Source organism: Ovis canadensis, chromosome 26, assembly GCF_042477335.2.
Source record: "Ovis canadensis isolate MfBH-ARS-UI-01 breed Bighorn chromosome 26, ARS-UI_OviCan_v2, whole genome shotgun sequence".
Lineage (NCBI taxonomy): Eukaryota > Metazoa > Chordata > Mammalia > Artiodactyla > Bovidae > Ovis > Ovis canadensis.
Window position 1 is genome coordinate 41,513,160 of NC_091270.1, and position 22,279 is coordinate 41,535,438.

Here is a 22,279-nt window from a genome sequence, read left to right on the forward strand (position 1 = left end):
AGGCAGAGATGCTGAGCGCACAGCCCTTGGGTTTTCCACGTGCCCAGACCTTAACAGCAGAGGAAAGACACGCAGAGCCTGGAGTGTACCTCAGTTCCGATCCCTCCTTCTAACCAGGTGGTAGAAGTGCTCTTGGCTGATTTGAGGAAAGGCACTCGGCACATTTTGGGAGCCTGTGATCCCCAGAATGACAACTGGAGGCCACAGAAGAGGTGGAAGATTCACAGACACAAGATCTTACATTTTCAAGGCAGCAGGAGCCCTGGAAACAACCTATTCCAATCTTTTAAAAAAAAAAAAAAAGATGAGGAAACTGGGGCCCAGAGAGGGAAAGCGACTGGCCTATGGCCACACAGCCAGGGGGTGGCAGACCTGGCAGATGCATCTCCCTGAACACACCCCCCCATAACCCCCAGACCTGGGTTCTTTGTGCCCGGAGTGTTGAATATCTCACAGCCCACTGAAGTGTCCTGATGCTCACAGGAAGATATGCTGACTCCAATCAAGAGGTGGGCTGGGGCCACCATTTTCCTCCCTTATTAATCAGTAAGTGGGCACAGGGGCCTCACTTGCCCAAAACATCATCTAAAAAGCAATTTCCCAGGTGGTGAGTGAAGGACTTGACAAGACTGGCAGCCGCTTTCCTTTAAACATAGAAGGACAGACCAGCCGACAGAAGGGGAGGACCACCCAAAGTGATGTCTTTGTCTCGATATCCAATAGGAGGTTTTAAAAAAACTCTGAAGTGGGAACTAAGAACCAGAGATATTAATACCTGTCCAGAGCCAGGTAACTAAATAGTGACAAACCAGTATTAATCGAGAAAGAAAACTTAGACAAGGATGACACACCAAATTCTTAAAAGGCCATGGAACACTCACAAACAGCACATAGAATCAGAAATGTGGGATTAAAAATGCAAACTCCTATGAGTTGTCTCTGTTTCCTGCTCGATCACTTTCCCAAACCCAGGCTGGGGCGCCTGAGGCCACGTCTCAGGTCAGGGCTGGCGTCGTGAGGGGTGACCAGCACAGCTGTCCAAGCCCCTGGGCCTGGGGCTTCAGGCCCTAAGGTCACTGTCTCTAAATTCTTAATTCCATTTTTAATTTCTGTTTTGTAATTGAAGTCCCATGGGAAAGCGGAGCACACCTGGGCGCCTTGGAGCCTCACAGACTGGCTCCCCTGCTCCCCTGGCTGGGTCTCAGCCCTGATTCTGCCCATCCTTGCCCTCTCTCCCCTCCTCCACCATCCTTTGTCTAGGCTGGCAACCAAGTCACTTAGGTTGGGGACAGCAGTGTCATCTCTCTCTGTTCCCAGGTGGGGGTTAGTGGGCACAGCAGAGATGCTAGGAGGCTCTGGGCTGTGTCTTAAGGCAGAGCATGGTGGCATCTGTCCCCATCCTGGCAGTGGACATCCTGGCAGGTGTGAGCCTCTTGCCTACCTCGGATCCAGGTACCAAACACTGCCCCGAGTGGAGACTACAGTCCCTTTGAGGACACGAGTCCTCAGTGAGCTGGGTCTCTGCACCTGAAAGGAAGAGGAGATTGGTTCCCATGAAACTGTAGGGACCAACAGAAGGGGATCCTGGAAGCTGGGGGACCACACTGCCAAGTAACAGGGTTGTCAGGCTCTAGGGAGAGTGTATACTGACCTTGCAAGCAAGTACTCCTATGGCCAAGGGAGTGCAATATTAAATTGCAAATACAAAGCCGACATAATAGAGAAAGACACTACCTGCGTGACCTTGGGCTAACTTAACTTGTAAAATGGGGATAAGTGTACACACCTCACTGCTCTGCCTGTGAAATCATCTGGCACTCGGTACTCAATAATTTTGTGTTTCTATTAAACACCCTGGCATAAGGCAAAGAGTGTGGATTTTGGAATCTGGCAGTTCTGCATCAGAATTCCAGAACCGCCACTCACAGTGTCACTTTCAGAGAGGGAATACATTCAAAGAAAGCCTAGGTTTTGTCATGCAAACACAGGGTGATGCTATCCTAAAATCCAGAGCTGTTCTGAGAATTAGGAGACAGGGAGAGAGATTTTATAAAGTGTATGGAATGTAGTCAGCACCTGATAAATGTTTACTTCCTTCCATCACACACACACACACACACACACACACACACACACACAGAGCTTTAATCAGAAATAGAAAGTGAAATGTTGACTAATCCTAATTCTTTTTTTTTTTTCCCAATGGCTAAGTATGTGAAAGCCAAATATACTTGTGGGAACTCAAGATTATTTATATTTCCTCATAGAAAAAAAAGTGACTTTAAGGAAACAAAACAACAAACATAAAAGTTAAAGACTTCTCTGGAAGCTCAGGGCTAGAGAATCCACCTGCCCATGCACAAGACACAGGTTCTATCCCTGATCTGGGAAGATCCCACCTGCTGCGGAGCAGCCGAGACGCCCACACGTGGCGACGAACAGCACCCCACGATCGCTGCAACTGGAGAAAAACCCTCGCGGAAGTCAAAGACTCACTTTAACAACGGATGGGCAAGCATCTCCTTAGAGGACAGTCCTGGTCATTGTGGTCTCCCTGCCTTCTGACAGTGACTGTACGGGGGTTCAGGCTGGACCACAGCCTCCCAACCCAGCTGCCTTCACCAAGGGCCAGCGACAACGGGCTCACTGGAATCCCCCACACAAACATCATCTCTGGGTTCCCACCACCAAATCCTCCCTCCAGCGGCTTTGCATTGCTCTCTCTTCTCTCAGGAGATAAAATATTGACTCACTATATACATATATTTTTTTAATAAAGGCAAATTTAAGCTTTAATTTGTATTTTAAAATAAGTTCTCCTAGGACATGGACCACCAGGGAATTAGCGGTACACATTTAATGAACATTTAACTAAAGAAAGAAAATTGCTGGCATGCATGATTTCTTTTTTTTTTTTAACTGCTGAGTACCATAAATCCAACCTGTCATTTCTTTTTAACTACATTTGCCATAAAAGCACTTATTTTACAGCTGCCGTGACATAAGCACTGCTGTTTCACCTGATGATTAATACAGTAATTAGCATCGGTTCTAACATCCTCAGCAAAAAGGCCACGCTTTAGATGTTGCTGTCGCACTGAGAGGTTTTCGGGTTTCTAAAGCAAGCTGGCATTCAAGGAAGGCTGCATACAGGGGCCTGTGGAATGCATCCTCTAATGTACATCGTGGAGATCAATTGATAAATTACGTCAGGCTGGGTTAGTCATCACACAAAATATCATTAGAGGTAAAAAAAGGCAAGGGAGGAAGTGGGCAGGGGTAATTTGTTTTTCATGGTTGATTTATGTTATAGAACTATCCTTCTTAGTCAATTAGCAAAAGACAAAATGCTGGGGAAAATATAATAAATTTCAGAAAAGAAGAGGCTATTTCAGAGATCTATGGTACACAGACAAAAATGACAACTCTTTTGTAACCAGGATTCCATGGAGTCAGCTGGAAATGATATTTCTGACTATGGATTGTGTCCATGGGGCCCCGCCAAGTGCAGAATTGGGCCCTGGGCTCCATCACATCCTTCCTTCCAACATGTGTTTCCTTAGAATGGATCTGAGGACACCTCAGGGAGGGCAGGGAAGAGGACCTCGGTGGTCCAGGGAGGTTCAGGGTTCGTTCCTCACAGAAGCTTCAGGATGCTGAGCTCAGTCACCAGGGAACCTTTCGTCAACCAGAGTCCTCTGTGGTTACAGAAATAAAAATTAAAAATTGCATTGATTCATAGGCATTGCTGAAAACAGACCCTCTCTCTTTTTAAGAGCTTGCCTTGGAAATCTATTAGAGAAATTCAATTCTTGGGACAGGATGTAAATTTTCTTATCAGCCCTATAGTCACTGACTTCACTGTCCTTCCATCATTCATTCATTCTGTCACTCATTCATTCAGTAGCACTTAGGCTGTGTCTGACTTGGGCTTGGCCCTGGGCAGACAATGACTCTTGTTTAGGGAGCCCGCTAAGTAGGGGAGATACTAGTGTGGGCTCTGGATCCAGGTGTCACTAGGTACTAGCTAAGGGACTTCAGGTAAGTTAGCTTGCCCAAGCCAGGTCTAAAATGGGGGTCATAACTGTATCTGTCTTATAAGGTTGTTGTGAGGGTTAAATGAGGTAATGCCTGTGAAAGAGCTGAATACAGGGTCTTGCTCATCATGACTGTTCAATAAATAGAAACGCTCACTCCTACAGAGACAGTCTCAGGACTGTGCAGGGAGGTACCAGGAGCTGCTTCTGTGGCGCTGGGGATGAACTTGTAGAGAGCCATCTGAGCTCTTTCCTTGGGGGTGTCTGTGGGGTCTCCCTGGGATCCATACCCCTATCTGCAAATAGCTTCTCAGATCTGCAAATAGTTTCCCAGATCAGAGAAAATCATCAACCCACAGAGACTGAACAAAGCCTCTCATGTTGATCAGCCCAGGGCTTCATTAATCAAACCACCCAACCCAGATGCACCCTGGCAGGGACACTGGATGTGTTTTCTTCCTCTCTCTTTCCTTCTCCCTCTCCCCTTCCCTCTCTCTCCCCTCTCCTCTCTCACTTGACACACCCTCAGACCCCCTTCCCTTTCTCCTAAGAGAAGGACAGTGCCTTTATGGTTTTGGATAACCCCTGTCATCTCTCGGGAGCCCAATCAGAGTGAACCAGGAGTCAGCTGCTCGAAAGAAAAGCGAGTGTGATTCACAGACTCAGAGCCCCCAGGGCTGGGAGGAGCCTCAGAGGCTCTTTGTGTCGGAAGGTCTCAGGCCCACTCTGTGATAGAGACACGGGCCCTGCTGCCAGGCGTCTGGAGGGGAGGCAGGACGGTAGCCTGACCTCTCTTCTCTGGGGCGACAGCGATGAGAGTGAGAAATCACCCCGTGTTCTCGCTGTGTCCGTCACCCCTTAGCTCTGCCCTTCCTGGTGTTCAGGATGCTCTGTCGAAATGTTTCAGATGGCTCCCTTCATCCAACAGGGCATGTGTCTAGGACCGGCACACTGACAGGCTTCTGAATACAGGGCAATTTGTCTTTGCTTTTTCTTCCAAAGGGACTACAGCCAACCCAAACCCACCCCAGCCGTGTCTTCAGCCACCTCCCACTTGCTAGTTTCTAAAGTGTGTCTGTTCTTGAGAGGTGCCTGATCAAAGGAAGAGTTGGTGCCAGTGCCTGGAGGGGTGAGACTCAGGGAGAAGACTCTGAGGACCAGCCAGGAGCCAGGGGCTGGGAGTGGGTAGGCCATGTGGACCCCAGAGGCCTGTGCGAGCCTGCTGCCTTGGCCTGACCTGGACAGCTGTGTCTTCACAGGTTCCTCCTTTGTATTTATCGATGTCACAATTTCCCCTTCTGTTTTTGTTTTTGTTTTTTGGCCATGCCATGCAGCATGTGGGAATCTTAATTCCCCAACCAGGGATCACACCCACATCCCCTGCATTGGAAGCATGGACCACCAGAGAAGCCCCCTCCCCTTCTTATAAGGATAGAAGTCCTCTTGGATTTGGGCCCATCTTAATACCAGACCACCTGACCTGCCTCTTGGGAAACCTATATGTAGGTCAGGAAGCAACAGTTAGAACTGGACATGGAACAACAGACTGGTTCCAAATAGGAAAAGGAGTACGTCAAGGCTGTTTATTGTCACCCTGCTTATTTAACTTATATGCAGAGTACATCATGAGAAACGGTGGGCTGGAAGAAGCACAAGCTGGAGTCACGATTGCAGGGAGAAATATCAATAACCTCAGATACGCAGATGACACCATCCTTGTGGCAGAAAGTGAAGAGGAACTAAAAAGCCTCTTGATGAAAGTGAAAGAGGAGAGTGAAAAAGTTGGCTTAAAGCTCAACATTCAGAAAACGAAGATCATGGCATCTGATCCCATCACGTCATGGGAAATAGATGGGGAAACAGTGGAAACGATGTCAGACTTTATTTTGGGGGGCTCCAAAATCACTGCAGATGGTGATTACAGCCATGAAATTAAAAGACGCTTACTCCTTGGAAGGAAAGTTACGACCAACCTAGATAGCATATTCAAAAGCAGAGACATTATTTTGCCGACTAAGGTCCGTCTAGTCAAGGCTATGGTTTTTCTTGTGGTCATGTAAGGACGTGAGAGTTGGACTGTGAAGAAAGCTGAGCGCCAAAGAATTGATGCTTCTGAACTGTTGGAGAAGACTCTTGAGAGTCCCTTGGACTGCAAGGAGATCCCACCAGTCCATTCTAAAGGAGATCAATCCTGGATGTTCTTTGGAAGGAATGATGCTACAGCTGAAACTCCAGTACTTTGGCCACCTCCTGAGAAGAGTTGACTCGTTGGAAAAGACTCTGATGCTGGGAGGGATTGGGGGCAAGAGGAGAAGGGGACGACCGAGGATGAGATGGTTGGATGGCATCACTGACTCAATGGGCATGAGTTTGAGTGAACTCCGGAAGTTGGTGATGGACAGGGAGGCCTGGCGTGCTGCATGCGATTCATGGGGTCGCAAAGAGTCAGACACGACTGAGCCACTGAACTGAACTGAACTGAACTGAACTAATGACCTCATTTTGACTTAATTACTTCTGTAAAGTCCTGTCTCCAGAAACCCCCACATTCTGAGACGCTGGATGTTAGGACTTGAACACGTGTATTTGGGCGGCAGGGGGACACAATTCAGCCCATAAGAGGAGCACACTGGCAGCACCTCACAATTCCTGTCAAGCACGTCTAGCTTCAGCCCGTTGCTACTAGCCTAAAGCCACCCCATGGCCTCCACTTCATCTTCTCAGGGTAAGACTTCTCGACCCTTGAGAGGGGCTCTTGTCTGAGCTTACCATGTAAGGACATTTTTCAGTCCCCAGAGCCGCTGTGGGAAGTGTGACCTCTGTGATGGACACCTCAGGGCGAAGCTCGCCCACGCCGAGTGTGAGGTGACTGAGGCAGACACGCTTAGCCCTGTTTCTGGCTCCATTTTCACTCCTTCCGCCTGCCTTTCTGTCTTCATTTGCTCAAATGTGAAGGTAGCCAATTGGTCAAATTTCACACATCTTGATAAACTATCTGTACTCCTTTCTGCATTAAGAAGACTCGATTGAGCTGTTCTGTCGTCAGCCAGGACTACCACCTCTCCCTTCTGAGAGTGGCAACGATAATTCCCAAGATCTCCCTTCTCTGGATAGTCCTGGGTTTGTTTTCCATCGAGAGGAACTCTCGTGAGATTTGGGAGGGGGGCAACCGTCTGCAGAAAGAGTTACAGCCAGATGCATGGAGAGATGAGAGATTTCCCGTGGGTTCCTTGTAAGTTCTGCACAAATGCAGACTGAGACCCTTGGTGGAGCTATTTGAAGAGTCTCAAGAATCCCAGGCAAGCCTTTGAGAGCCGGCATGGAGCCTTGGGCTGACATCCTCAGTGTCAACTACTTTAACCTTCTGGGACAGCTCCCCCAAACCTGCGGCATCAACTTCTCTGAACTCCGCTCCCCTAAATCTTCCAACTTATACGCAAGATTCAAAATCTATTTCCAAACTCTATTCTAACCCCTTTATCTGCAGATAAAGTGGCTTCTGTTTTTCTAACCGAATCCTGTCTGATACACACATATACAATAAAAATAACCCATCATACCCTCATGCATTGCTGAGAAGAATGGAAAATGGTGCCCACCACTGTGGGAAACAACTTGGCAGTTCCTCAGAAAGCTAAACAAAGAATTGCCATATGATCCAGGAACTCTGCTTCTAGATATATGCCCCCAAAGAACTGAAAACAGAGACTCAGATCCCTGTATACACTGATGTTCACTGCAGCACGTTATCCAGAATAGCCACAAAGTGGAAACAATTCAGACGTCCATCAATAGATGAATGGACAAACAAAACGTAATATATACACACATAAAAAGGGAATAGTTTGAAAAGGAAAGCAGTTCTGATACATGCTATGTATGAACCTTTAAAACATACTATGTGTTGACTTTCTGCCATATATCAATGCGAATCAGCAATACTGTAAAGCAATTATCCTCCAACCAAAAATAAATTTAAATTAAAAAAATAATAAAACATTATGCCACAGAGCAACAGGGCCCCGTGCACCACAGCTAATGAGCCCGTGCTCTGGAGGCCAGGAGCCACAAGCACTTCTGAGCCCACGCGCCGCAACGACTGAAGCCCACACACGCTAGAGCCCGTGCTCCACAACAGGAGAAACTGCCACACTGAGAAGCCCAAACGCCACAGCTGGAGAGTAGCCCCCGCTTGGCGCAACTAGAGAAAAGCCTGTTGCTCAGCAAAGAAGACCCAGCACAGCCAAAAATGAATAAATATATTTTTTAAAAGTATGCTAAGTGAAATAAAACCTGCCCAAAAAATATTTTTTGATCCCACTTACATGAAATAGCTAGAATAAGCAAACTCATAGAGACAAGAAGGAGATGACGTTTCACCAGGGGCTGCAGAGGGGAGGAAATGAAGTGTTTGTATTTAATGAGGACAGAGTTTTTCTATTTGGGATGATGAAGTTTTGGAAGGAGATCTTGGTGACGGTTGTACAACATTGTGTGTTCACTTAATGCCACTGAATTGTACACTGTTGTTCAGGACCCTAGCCCAGAGCAACTCAGCTTCAAAGTTATAAGGTTTATATTGAGCCAATCAGTGATGAGATCACAAAATTTTAAGGGAAGTATTCGCCTTATGGGTATAAGTGAATACTATCCTTCTGTTTCCATTTCAATACAGATGACCATTTGTTTGCTTCTTTTAAAAATTAAATCCTACAAGAGTTTCCTGGTGGCCTAGTGGTTAGGATTCCAGGCTTTCTCGGCCATTGCCCAGGTTCAATCCCCAGCAGGGGAACCAAGATCCTGCAAAAAGCAAGTAAGTGTGGCAAAAAAAAAAAAAAAAGTAAAAATAAACCCTAATTAACTGTCTTAGGTAATTATGAAAGCCATGCACAAGTCCTTAGTAGCATTTAGGAGCACTGAGAAAATGACCTTGAGGGTCAGCAATCTTTGGTTTCCTTAACTTTGTGAACTTGAAAATGTTCCTTCACTAAGCTTGAATTCTTCCATGTTAAAAAAATGGAGGAAGAATTTGAAATGGTGAATTATCAGGTTCCTTCCAGGTCTGGGAGCTTTTTTATTTGGACAAAACAAATCCCAGGTTGCACCAGATATAAGCCCCTCTAGTTTTTAGTTGCTCCACAGGTTCAAGAAGCTTTCTCAAGGCAACAACCAGGAGAAGGCCCCACATTGGAGACCCCAGGAACGCGAACTCCAGACAGAGAGAGACACAGAGAAGTTCAGTGTCCTCATCTGAGTCCCCAGGCTATGGCTCCTCCCAGAAACTACCCTGCCTTTCTGTCTGATCAGCTGGTTTGGCCATCTCAAAATGGTTTTAGCTTTAAAAGCTTGTAGCCTGTGATGGTTACATACTTTCATCATGGGGCAATTTGCAATTTTGTATACAGAATTCATGATTTATGCTAAGTCGCTTCAGTCCTGTCTGACTCTGCAACGCTATGGACTGTTGTCTGCCAGGCTCCTCTGTCCATGGGGTTCTGTCCAAGAATTCTAGAATGCGTAGCCATGCCCTCCTTCAGGGGCTCCTCCCAACCCAGGGATTGAACTCACGCCTCTTACATTGCATTGGTAAGCAGATACATAGCCTAATTATAGGATCCTCCATAGACACACACACAGGTGGAAACCCTGCCTTATGACATAACAAGTAGATATCCCTGGTTGGGGAACTAAGATCCCACAAGCTGCATTACATGACCAAAAAAAAAGATTCTGATCCTAAGGAGGGTTAATTCAGAATCCTATATGCAGGGGAAGAGAATGTAGACTGACTGTAGGGGATGGGAAGCAGAAGGAAGCCAGAGAAACTTAAGCAAAGGGTCACTCAGCATGGTGACCTGCCTCAGATGGCTCGTCCCCTGGGCTAAAAGGCTCATCCTGAAGTTGGACCCATCGTCCCCCTTCCATCCACCTAAGGAACCATCAAGATTTGGAAGAATCAAAGGAAACACATCAAGAACACCTACATTTGAAGATTATGCAGACTTTTGGGAAGGACTTACTTCTCTGGGACGTTGTCAAATTCCAGTGGCAACTTTACAATCTCCCAACTTTGAGGGAGAAAGGAATCTGCTGGGCAGGAGATGAGACAAGATCCCCTCATAAAGTCTCTTCCATCCGGTCATAAGATGAGCCCGGGGCCACACAGATTCTAGGAGGAGGAACCCAGCCCACTTCTAGGCCAGAGGATCACACTTTCTGCTCACACAGAGCAGTCGCTCACAGGCCACTGGCGCTTTAATCCACGAGAAACAGCAGGGTGATGAATCTGTGGGCAGAAATCCAATTTCCTCAGGATTTCAAGAATGTGAATTGTTTCCTGGATAAGAGCTAATGACAGCTAATAGGCCAGTGCTGGGTACCAGGCCAATGACCTCGCAGCAGTTTCCGATTTCTGTTGGCCATAATCACAACTTCCACTGCTATTTCATCCTCCCCTCGTATTATTGGCAGCACAGCCACACGTTCACGCTCCTACCGCTCCCAAAGGACGTCAGCATGCCTCCTTTACAAAGGTACACAAAAGCATCCGCTGTCCCCCAGTGGCCTCATGGGAAACAAACCTGCACAGAGATAAGCCTAATATCTCCCTCGATGGCTCTCATCTGTATGCACCATCCAGTTTTGTTTGTTCAAAAGCAAAGGAAGTGGAGTTGCTTTAAATTTATGAGCTGACAAGTTTCTGAGTAATGGTGAATCACAGCTCGATATTCACCTGAAGCTCAGGCGGTGAGCTGGCTCGGGCTGCATCTCTTCGGGGGGCACAGGAATTCACTGAAGGATCACTCATGGCCCTGAGCAGCCTGGAGTGAAAGATGGAAGGCTGGACGAGGCCAAGGTCAGCACACCCATGGAGAGGCTGCCGCACACCAGAAAAGCACTTCAGAGGGCAAAGATGTCAACCCAAGTGCTGGTTAAGCAATGGAAAAATAGGGGTTGGGACATGAACATATGGAAAAGAAAACAAAAATATTGGCTTGACCAGGTAGGTCTTGGATGCTAGAGAAGAGCCCGCATAGCACAACCCCAGGGCAAAAACTGCCTTGGAATTAATCAGCCTAGAAGTTCCAATTTCTCCCCCTGGCCCTGGGACACTCTCCCTACTTCCAAGCCCTGAAGGTAAGAAATTTCCAACTCATCTCTTAAGAATCTGCACAAAGTGATCTTTCTTGAAGTTCCTGCCTCGATTTCCCCAGAACTGGTCAGTGTGAGTCACAATTTTTACCACATGCAATATGGAGGTTTGGTTTTCCAGGGAGGTTCGCATCTTTTTTCATTGAGGTAAAAATCCTGTGGACAGAGGAGCCTGGTAGGCTGCAGTCCATGGGGTCACGAAGAGTCCAACACTGAGCGACTTCACTTTCACTTTCTTGCATTGGAGAAGGAAATGGCAACCCACTCCAGTGTTCTTGCCTGGAGAATCCCAGGGATGGGGGAGCCTGGTGGGCTGCCGTCTATGGGGTCGCACAGAGTTGGACACGACTGAAGCGACTTTAGCAGTAGCAGCAGCATAGTTGATTTACCACGTTGGTTACTTTCTGCTGCACAGTGAAGTGAATGAGCTACATGTATGCAGAAATCCAAAAAAGAGGGATGTATGAAGGTTTGTTTTTATGTCTGTCTCTTCCACCTGGGATGATAATCATCTCAAGAGTGAAGATCAGCTTGGAAGTATCTTTATACCCCCAGGGACCGGCATGAACGTGAACGTGAAGTTGCTCAGTCATGTCCAACTCTTTGCGACCCCATGGCCTGTAGCCTACCAGGCTCCTCCGTCCATGGGACTTTCCAGGGAATAGTACTGGAATGGACTGCCATTTCCTTCTCCAAGGGATCTTCCCAGCCCAGGGATCAAACCCGGATCTCCCGCATCGTAGACAGACGCTTTACCATCTGAGCCGTCAGGGAAGTTCTAATGGGACCGGGATAGCACTTAATAAATCCTTTTAGATAGGGAAGGTAGGAAAGAAATAGGAGGGAAGAGAAAAAGGCGGAGGGAGGAGGAAGGTAAAAGAAGGGTTTAGCTTTCAACTCGGTAAGACACTTGCTTTATCCAAAAGAAATGATCCAAACTGGGTTGTACTAGAAGGCAGCAAAGAGCAATTACAATCTAAATTTGCTGTGAATACTATTGATAAGATTCTACGTTTTACATTCTTGATTGACGAGGAACATGAAAAGAACTGGCGAGAGACTGTCAAAAAAATTATTTCTGAATGGGATGATCTTCTTGTAGATAAGACGCTGCAGAGCTGCACCCATAGCTGCCAGCCTAATTAGAGATGCTTACCCTCCACCCAGTCAGTCCCAGAGAATCAGGACAGAGAGGAGCCGGGCCACTCTGCTCCCCACTTCCATCCCCAGGGGCACTGGGAGACTTCCTTCCAGCAAAGCATTCTGAGGGATGCTGTGAGATTTCCGAACCGCCTACCTCACTGCAATCCTGATCAGCTCAAGCCTTCCTGGGGAGATGAAACGAGGCCGTGGGACGATTCGGCTCAAGGCAAGGAAACGTGAGAGAAGCACATGTGATATCACCACCCCCTCAATTTGGAAGCCTTACTCCTTCCTTTCCCTGAATGACTTCACCTCTTCTCCTCACATTCAGTTGAAACAAGGGCCCTATGGAAGGCATTTCTGCTCACGAGTCCTGACACCAATGCAGAGGTTGCTCTGGATGGGTTTCTAGAGACACCAACAGGAATCTTGAGACTTCACGTCACTTTGTTGGATAAACACGAACCACAGAGAACAGTACAAATTTCTGCTTTTGTTAAAATCTGTACATACACAAATATATAGAAATAAATGTAAATATGTGTATATGTATACATATGTGTGTATATATATACATTCATTATATATATATATTCATATGCATTATATACACATTCTTTTATTCCCTAGCTCTGTCCACTGAAAAGACCTGGAAGCAGTGACTCATCAAATGCATTTAGCACACACAGCATTAGATGTTGATGTCTAAATGCCATCTGGCACTAAATGAGAGACAATCCCATTGAGAGACGTCCTGTAAAATCACCTGCCTGAAATCTCTGTCAGGGTCATGAAAGTCTAGGTGATGAGGAACTGCCACAAACTGAAAGTGAAAAGGCATGACAATGAACTGTAACAGCTACTCTGGACTACATCCATTTCCTATAAAGCACATAATGGGGACAACTAGAGAACTCTGAAGAGGATCTGAGAATTAGATTGTACCAATGTATCGATGTTAATTTTCTGATGTTGGTGACTGTGCTGTGGTTGCACAGAGAATATTTTTGTTTATGGGAAATGTACCCTGAAACATCAGGGGTAATGGGACATGATGCTGATAACTTATCCTCAAATGACTCCGAGGAAATATCTTTACACTTTACACACACACACACACACACACACACACACACACACACCCCTACATATGTAGGAGCATTGTAATATGTAGGAAAACAGGACTCTGTTCATAGATGATACATGCTGAAGTAGTCAGAGGAGAAAAGTCATAATGTCTAAATCTTACTTTCAAATGATTTGGAGAGAAAAGTGAAATGTAGCAAAATGTTACTGATTGGTGAATCCCAGTGAAGAGTACCCTGGATTCATTCCTTCAGTTATTCTGAAGGCTTAGAAAGCAGAGGAGGTGACAAGCGACAGAAAGTGGTAGTGAACAATAAAGTTTCTAGGAGCTCTAAATGGGGAAAAAAAAAATTAATGAAAACCCCAAACCAAAGGAGCATGCTTTTAGGGATGTTCCTGACTTGCTTTATGACATGGAGAAACATGTTGGGACTTCTGCTCCCCTTCAAAACAAAAGACACTAACTCAGGAAAAGCTTGTCCTGGTGTCATAAAGAGCTTACCTGTATCCTAGCTTCTGGTAGAGCGCCTTCTACTCCCACCAGGTGTACCAGGATGCAGCCAAGGCCGCACCGATTCCTGGCACACAGAAAACCACCTCTCATTCTTCCCGCCCCCGTGTGAAAGCACTGCAGGGCGTCCCTTGGGCTCTCATCTGTTCTCCCTGCAGCGCCCTAAATCCTCCTGCCTCGTGGAGAGGTCACAGGAGGGGTGGGTAGTGGAGCCGTTATAGGAAGGGACTAATAAGACCCTGTGATGGAGACAAACCCACTTGATCCTGTAGTTACACTGCATTGTGCCTACAGCCTAGAAACTTATCAGGGGCCCATAAAACGCTTGAGATTTTTCAAGTTAAAAAAATATTTAGTTTGAGAAAGAGAAAAGCAACCCTGACATCCAGGAGCTGGCCTGGTGCTATCAGCTAGGCCTTGGCATTCTCCTATCGAACAGAAACAACTGCCCAGAGCAGCAGCATCAGACGAGGCTATTGTGTAAGCAGGACAGATCAAGACAAAACAAGACCAGTCCGTGATCATGTCAAAACACAGACAAAACCTGAACACTGTTGAAGCCAAAACACACCAAACATTCCTCCATCCCAGCTAAAATTCGTGACCCTAGCTGTTCCACCAGTCACAACTTTAGCCTCCATTAGTATTCCCTCTCACCTCCAGAGAAGATTTTTGAAGATGCCCAATCAGAATTACCCTACTTCCTGACAACATCCAATCCAGAGCCAAGCCCCACCTCCCTGAACTCTCTCCCAAATCACCTAGCACCAGCCCAGATCCCATCCTTTCCATCACCCACTATGAAGATGTCTGATGGTTCCTCATGGTGTATATTCTCTGTCACTACAATGAATAATGAACCCTGGGTGTACGTATGGGTGCTTAGTCACGTCCAACTCTTTGTGACCCCCATGGACTGTACCCGTCAAGCTTCTCTGTCTATGGAATTTTCCAGGCAAGAATACTGGAGTGGGTTGCTCCTTCCTACTCCAGGGGATCTTCTTGACCCAGTGATCAAACCCAAGTCTCTTGCGCCTCCCGCATTGGCAGGCACACTCTTTACTACTAGTGCCACCTGGGAAGCATATAATGAACCCTAACTTGTTCAAATGCAAGTGTGTTCCTGGTGATCTTGGTTAAAAGGCATTGACAAGCTCCATGTGCTAAAGAATATTTGGTTCCAGAACCCTGTGAAGTGAAAGGGAAAGTTGCTCAGTTGGGTCTGACTGTTTGAGACCCCATGGACTATACAGTCCATGGAATTCTTCAGGCCAGGATACTAGAGTGGGTAGCCATTCTCTTCTCCAGGGGATCTTCACAACCCAGGGATTGAACCCAGGTCTCCCACACTGCAGGCAGGTTCTTTACCAGCTGAGCCGAAGCCCAGAACATTGTTTAAAAAACAAAAACCAAAACCCTAATTGGGTAAATACTCAGCAAAACAACACTATGTCAACGTCCTTCATTGTTAAATTTATAAATCATAAAATTGTATGCCCTCTGAAAATAATTTCCATGTTACATTAGATTTTCGCACTACACAAGAATCCCCAAGTCTGCCGGCTGATGACTGGGAAATCACGGCCAAATGTCAGTTAAATGGGTAGCCAATTATATAAGCAAATTATGAATTATTATGTTTGACAGAACAAGTTAGAGTGCCCGGGGTCTGTAGAGACTGTAAATACCCCAGTGGGGAAGGTGATGTGCAAGGTTTGTTTGCTAACAGAGAGGCATGAGGGTTAGAGCGGAAGAAACACCAAGAGACCATGGTTCTGCCCCTGAATGGAAACCAGTGGGCCCGGAGACTGGGTCCACTTTCCCCGCTACCCCACAGTCAGCCTTTTTTTTAAAAAAATAATAATTATTATTTTGTTTGCTTTGTTTTTTAATTTATTTCTTTTTAATTGAAGGATAATTGCTTTACAGTGTTAGTTTGACTTCTGCCATTCATTCATGAATCAGCCATAGGTGTACATATGCCCCTCCCTCTTGTACCTCCCTCCTGCCTCCCACCTTCTCCCACCCCCACAGTCAGCTCTTTAGTAGTAATCTCCTGCCATCCCACAGGGCAGACCCCGTGCTGGTTGGCTGTTAGATGGGTCACACAGCTATAGGCGGATGAAGTGAGACCAGCACCCGGCTACCCTTACCGAGGTCAACCCCAGGCTGCCGGCACCTTGGCCTCCCTCGTGGCAGCTCCTGGTTCCTGTCACCCCCATCTTCTTTTGGGGCACTTTCCCATTGGTCCTCAGCCTCTCTGACACGAGGGCTCTTCTCTTCCTCTTCATCATCTTGCCTCCACCGCACCCTGGGGTATCCTCTGCTAAATCCGAAGCTTCTTGAAACACCTCGCTTCCTTCCGATCTCCCGCCCCATCTCTCCCAGACACACAGAGGAAGCCAGTCCGCCTGCGCCCGACAGCAGACATCTGCCACAGAACATGATCATCAAAAGGAAGCCTCTGGAGGAACTTTCCTTGTCCACTCAGCAGTCACACTTCTGGGACAAAGAAATAAAACCTAGAACTAGAGACTCTGAGACGTTTGGAAGTGGAAATTGAACTTGGAAATGATTGTCATTTTTCATTTCAGAAAACCACAGCCTGTGGGGTTCAAGTTTTTTCCTGCAAGGCTAGGAAGCCTGATTTTTGCCTTTCCCCCTGAAGTCTCTTGGTTTTATAATTTAGTGGGAAAGAGAAACTTTTTTTTCTTTTTCCTTGGTCAACTTTCAAAAATATAATAACTGTGAAATGGTACGTGGTTTGTTTTTTTTTCCTAAAGCCCCCACAAAAGGCAGTGCAGTATGAATTATATCTTTGTCGGTACAGGTTATGAAATTACTCGGGAGAGTCATTTCTATAGAGACTGGCAGTGCAAAGCCTATAACTCAATGGAACGCAATTCCACTCAGAGCTCCCGGAATGTAATTGATGGAAGGAAGCAACATAAATTACCTTACCATTCTTCATGGATAATGTCTCTGTTTCCCACACAATCTCATTTTGCACACAAAACAAACAAAACCAAATTCAATCTCCCAAATTGTGTCTCCCCTTGTTTGCTTTCTTTTAAAAATCCTTCTGCCCACGTCACCCAGAGCCAACGCGCTCCTGCCAGGCAAATTAAGTCCGGTCCTGGCAACATGCTTGATATCCTCCTCCCATTTCCCTCCCCCGTCCTGATCCTCCAGCCCTCCTTTATTTCAGACGGAAACTTCATTTGGAGCAGTGACAAAAGCATAAGAATCAAAATTTTACCAAGAAAACACCAGTCAACTTGGCTTTGATTTTATTTTCCAGGCAGACTTGCAGCAGAACAGCAGATTCCTTTGTCCCTCTTTGCAACAACTAGCAAAATGGTTAACTGAAAAGAAAAAAAAAATCAAGTTCTCCATGGTCAGGAGAAAAATGATGGGGGCTGGGGTAGAAGGGAAGGGTAGGATACAGCATAGATGCGGAATCTAAAGAGAAATGGTATAAATGAACTTATCTACAAAACAGACTCACAGACTTAGAGAAGCAAATTATGGTTACAGAGAGTGGGGCGGGAAGGGTCGGGGGAAGGGATAGTGAGGGAGTTTGGGACCGACATGCACACATTGCTATATTTAAAATGGATAACCAGGGACTTCCCTGGTAGTTCAGTAGTGAATCCACTTTCCAATGTAAAGGACGTACGTGGGTTCGATACCCGGTTGGGGAACTAAGATTCCACATGCTGGGATTGAGAGTGGTGGAATTAAGCTCATATGACACAACCAGAGAAACCTGTGCACCGAAATGAAGAGCCAGAATAGCAAAACTAAGATAAAATAAATGCATAAGCAACAAGGACCTACCGTATAGCACAGGGAACTCATTCAATATTATGTAACAAGCTAAATGGGAAAAGAATTTGAACAAGAATAGATACATGTACACGTACAACTGAATCATTCTGGTGTATACCTGAAACTAACACAACATTGTTGATTAACTACACGCAAATATAAAATTTAAAAACAGTTCTGAAGTATCGCACTAAGAGCTTGATCTTGATCTTGAGAGCATTTCACTAAGTGAAATAAGTCAGACAGAGAAGCACATATACTGCGTGATATCACTTACAGGAGGAACCTAGAAGATCTGAACTCATACACACAGAGTAGAATAGTGGCTACAGGAGCCGGAAGTAGGGGGAACTGGGGAGATATTGTTAAAGGGGACAAACTTGCAATCAGAAGATGACTAAGTTCCGGAGATCTAAAAGCACAGCCCAGGAATGACAGGCATCAATGCCATATCATAAACTTCAAAACTGCTCAGTGTTCTCAATCTTAAGTGTTCTCACCACAAAGAAGAAATGTTAATTATGTGACATGATAAAGGTGTTAGCTAACGCTACGGTAACGCTACGGTGGTAATCATGCTGTAATAGATAAATGTATCAAATCAACACCTTGTACACCTTAAACTCACACAACATTATGTGCCAATTATATATTTTTTTAAAAAAGGAAAAGATTGAGACACTAGGAGCCACTGCTGCTGCTGCTGCTGCTAGGTCACTTCAGTCGTGTCCGACTCTGTGCGACCCCACAGACGGCAGCCCACCAGGCTCCCCTGTCCCTGGGATTCTCCAGGCAAGAACACTGGAGTGGGTTGTATTTCCTTCTCCAATGCATGAATGTGAAAAGTGAAAGTGAAGTCACTCAGCCTTGTCTGACTCTTAGCAATCCCATGGACTGCAGCCTACCAGGCTCCTCCATCCATGGGATTTTCCAGGCAAGAGTACTGGAGTGGGGTGCCATTGCCTTCTCCACAGCCCTAATCTAATAAGTTGCGTCTGACTCTTTGCAACCCCATGGACTGTAACCCACCAGGCTCCTTTGTCCATGGAATTCTCCAAGCAAGAATACTGGAGTGGGTTGCCACTTCCTTCTCCAGGGGATCTTCCCAACCCAGGGATTGAACCTGAGTCTCCTGCATTGCACGCAGATCTTTTACCGAAGAAGGGGACCACAGAGGATGAGATGGCTGGATGGCATCACTGACTCGATGGACGTGAGTCTGAGTGAAGTCCGGGAGCTGGTGATGGACAGGGAGGCCTGGCGTGCTGTGATTCATCGGGTTGCAGAGTCGGACACGACTGAGCGACTGAACTGAACTGAGCCACCAGGGTGTTGTATATTGCAGTAGAGAGAGGCATCAAATCAACACTTTGTACACCTTAAACTTACACAACATTATGTGACAATTACATATTAAAAGAAAAAGACTGAGACGCCAGAAATTAGAGCCCTACTCTCACAGGAGGTTAGGGCAGGTCCCAGAGCTCACCCCAGAGCTCACCCCAGAGCTCCAAGCTTCAGGGCTGCTCACTGATTCCAGCTCTGCCCACCTGAACAAGTTAGATCTGCAAACACCCGACTCAGGGACTGAAGGTGTCATTTCGAGTCTCCCTGACCTCTCAGGAAGGATTTGGGCAGACAGGACCTGACAACTGCAAACAAAAACCTGTGCCTCTGTATCTCCGGCCCCTCCTCTGTGACCCTAAGAAAAGCAACGTGTGAAGCAGGTGTTATTCCTGACCTCTTCATCTGAGTCGGACTGATTTCCGGAACTTTTCATCTGAGTCTGATTTGAAAAACAAGATTGGAAGTTTTTGTAATCTCTGCCAGTTGTAAGTTCTCTTACTGAAAATACTCAAGAATTTAGCTCTACCTATTTTGGATTTTGTTTTCCACCAAATAAACTATAAGGGGCTAAAATTTGGTCCCTAGAAGTGTGTCAGACCAGTTGCAGGTGGTTTGTTAAGCTGAAGTCTATAAAAGGGATCTACAACCAAAAGACATTCCAGTGGAGGCTGACAGAGGATAGATGAAGTGATAACTCAAGTTCGGGAAGGTTGATTCAAATGCCTCTTAAGACAATGCCGAAAGCAGCTTGAATCTGCTCTGAATTGTCCTCCAAGAAACCCCAAGACTGGGTGTAAATCCACCTTTTATTTGCATGACTTAGCTTACACTTGTGGATTCATTTTCCTCCTCTTACTCCCAGTCCAGTTGACATAAACCCATTTGTTCTGTCTTCTATGAAGGTCACACCCACTTTAAGTGGACAGAACCTAACACCAATTCTGGAAATGATCCCCTAGCAGAATACATCTGCTGAATGTTTTTGGCATCTTTAGACTGATTAAGAGTATAGCAGGTACAGGGGAAAAGAAATACACCTTTTAAAAAAGCCAATTAGAGGGAAAATAAAAAAGGTGGAAGAACTTCCCTGGTGGTCCAGTGGCTAAGATTCTGCACTCCCAAAGCAAGGGGCATGGGTTTGGGGAACTAAGATCCCACAGGCTTTAAGGTGCAGCCAAAAAAAAAGGGGGAGAGCCAATTTGTGTTGTATAATTTTGACAGAGACAGAAGTGGAAAATTCATTCATGATTTCTCATTATTCATCGAACAAACATGTCCAGAGGGCCTTGTGTTCTGGGTAGCGTGCCAGGTGCCAGAGATACAAAGCTAAAACTTGTCCTCCCTTGGGACGCCCACAGGAGAAGTAGGGAGCAAAGGCACTCACAGCTAAACAGTTAGCACAACCCATAAGGGCACACCCAGCAACAGCTCTGGGAGGGGAAGACAGATTGCCTGGAGGACCAAGAAGTCTTCCCTTGGCAGGGAGAGGTAAGGCCAGCTTTGGAATGCAATTTTTCTCTGAGTTAAGACTGGATGTAGGGACTTCCCTGGTCCAGAGGTTAAGACTCTGTGCTTAGATCCTTGGCTAGAGAATGCTGCACAGCACAACCAAAAAATAAATAAATAAGAGTGGATGTGCTAAGGAAAAAAAAAAACTATCAGTCACAGAGGCCAGGCACAGGCTGAGAGCAACATATAGCTGGTTATAGCCAAGGATAAACCAGTGGAGCTGATGAGGAAACAAGAATTCGCAGCTGATCCACCTAATCAGACCACTCTTTGATGTCTGAGTGTCCTGATAATATGAATTTTCCAACTGATACAGTGAGTCTTCCCACTGATACAGCAGCTCTCGGTTGATGTTTATTCTTTGTGTCAGTGAGTTGTTTTTTAAATAACAAACTTGGGTGGGTTTCTCCTGGACTCTCTGCATCTGGGCAGACTCAGTCCTCACGTAGCAGTCACCAATGCACCATCACATAAAAATGAACCAAACTGGACATCCCTGAAACCATAGTTGTTTTTTTTTTTTTTAATGATCTCCCTGGCCCCTGCTACTGCTAAGTCACGTCAGTCGTGTCCAACTCTGTGCGACCCCATAGACGGCAGCCTACCAGGCTCCCCCGTCCCTGGGATTCTCCAGGCAAGAACACTGGAGTGGGTTGCCATTTCCTTCTCCAAGGCATGAAAGTGAAACGTGAAAGTGAAGCCGCTCAGTTGTGTCCAACCCTCAGCGACCCCATGGACTGCAGCCTTCCAGGCTCCTCCGTCCATGGGATTTTCCAGGCAAGAGTACTAGAGTGGGGTGCCATTGTCGTCTCCACCCTGGCCCCTACAGGCACCAAATTTTCAAATCTTCAGTTACTGTGGTTTTAAGAGACCACCTGGTTACTGAGGCCAAAGAAGGATCCAGCAAGATCCATGACAGCAATAAAATGTATTCAGCCTGCAGCTACAGTTACAGGTATCATTTATCACCAGTATGCTTTCCATAAGTTAAACTGAGATGTGCACATGTGAGTAAGTGTGTGTGTGTGTGTGTGCGTAATCAACAGGAATAATTTCCATTCCAGTCTTTTTTTCATAGTTAGTTTTTCCAGGCCCTGGTAACCCTAAAAAGCCTAGTGTTACATAAACCAACAGGATGCCCAGAGCTTACATGCAGGTAACATTTCTCCATGACTTTGCTCCCTGGGGCTTCTGCAGAGAGTATTCTGGGGCTAAGCATTGATATTTTTTAACAATTTGTTCCAGAGTCATTTTTGTCTTCTCAGGTAGTAAATACGTAGTATTCATCTTCCACTCCCTTCTGGGAAAACGAAAATAAATAATGACATGAGACGACTGCAGCCTCAGGTCCCTGAACTTGCTGGCACCTAAGGGGACCCCGGCTTTTAGAGGGAAAGGATGTGGCTGGTCTGGAAAGTTCCTCACTCCCTCTCACTCTAAGGAACTGGACAGTGATTGTGAATTTCTGAATCTCTCACCGACTCCCTTGAGTGTGTGTCTTGGTTTGACACGGGGTTCAAGTAGTTAACTTTTACTGGGGAAGAAGGCAGAGGCCAAGGTAGAGTGGAAAAGGAGCAGCTGGGAATGAAGACAGCGAGTGGGGGCCTGGACTGCTCGATTGACAGGTGAGACTAGTTGACAGGAGGAAACCAGCCCAAAACAG

The 22,279-nt window shown here is 46.2% G+C and overlaps 2 long non-coding RNA genes across 4 annotated transcripts in view; both read right to left on the reverse strand.

Annotated features, from left to right (window-relative positions):
- The window catches only part of LOC138430874 (uncharacterized), a 318,052-nt gene that overhangs the window by 221,607 nt on the left and 74,166 nt on the right, over window positions 1-22,279 (reverse strand). The gene's annotated exons all lie outside the window — the stretch shown is intronic.
- LOC138430875 (uncharacterized) lies at window positions 17,203-21,840 on the reverse strand. The gene is made up of 2 exons (XR_011253435.1): window positions 21,767-21,840; window positions 17,203-17,294 (listed from the first exon to the last, which is right to left on the reverse strand). It is a non-coding gene; the product is annotated as an uncharacterized lncRNA (long non-coding RNA).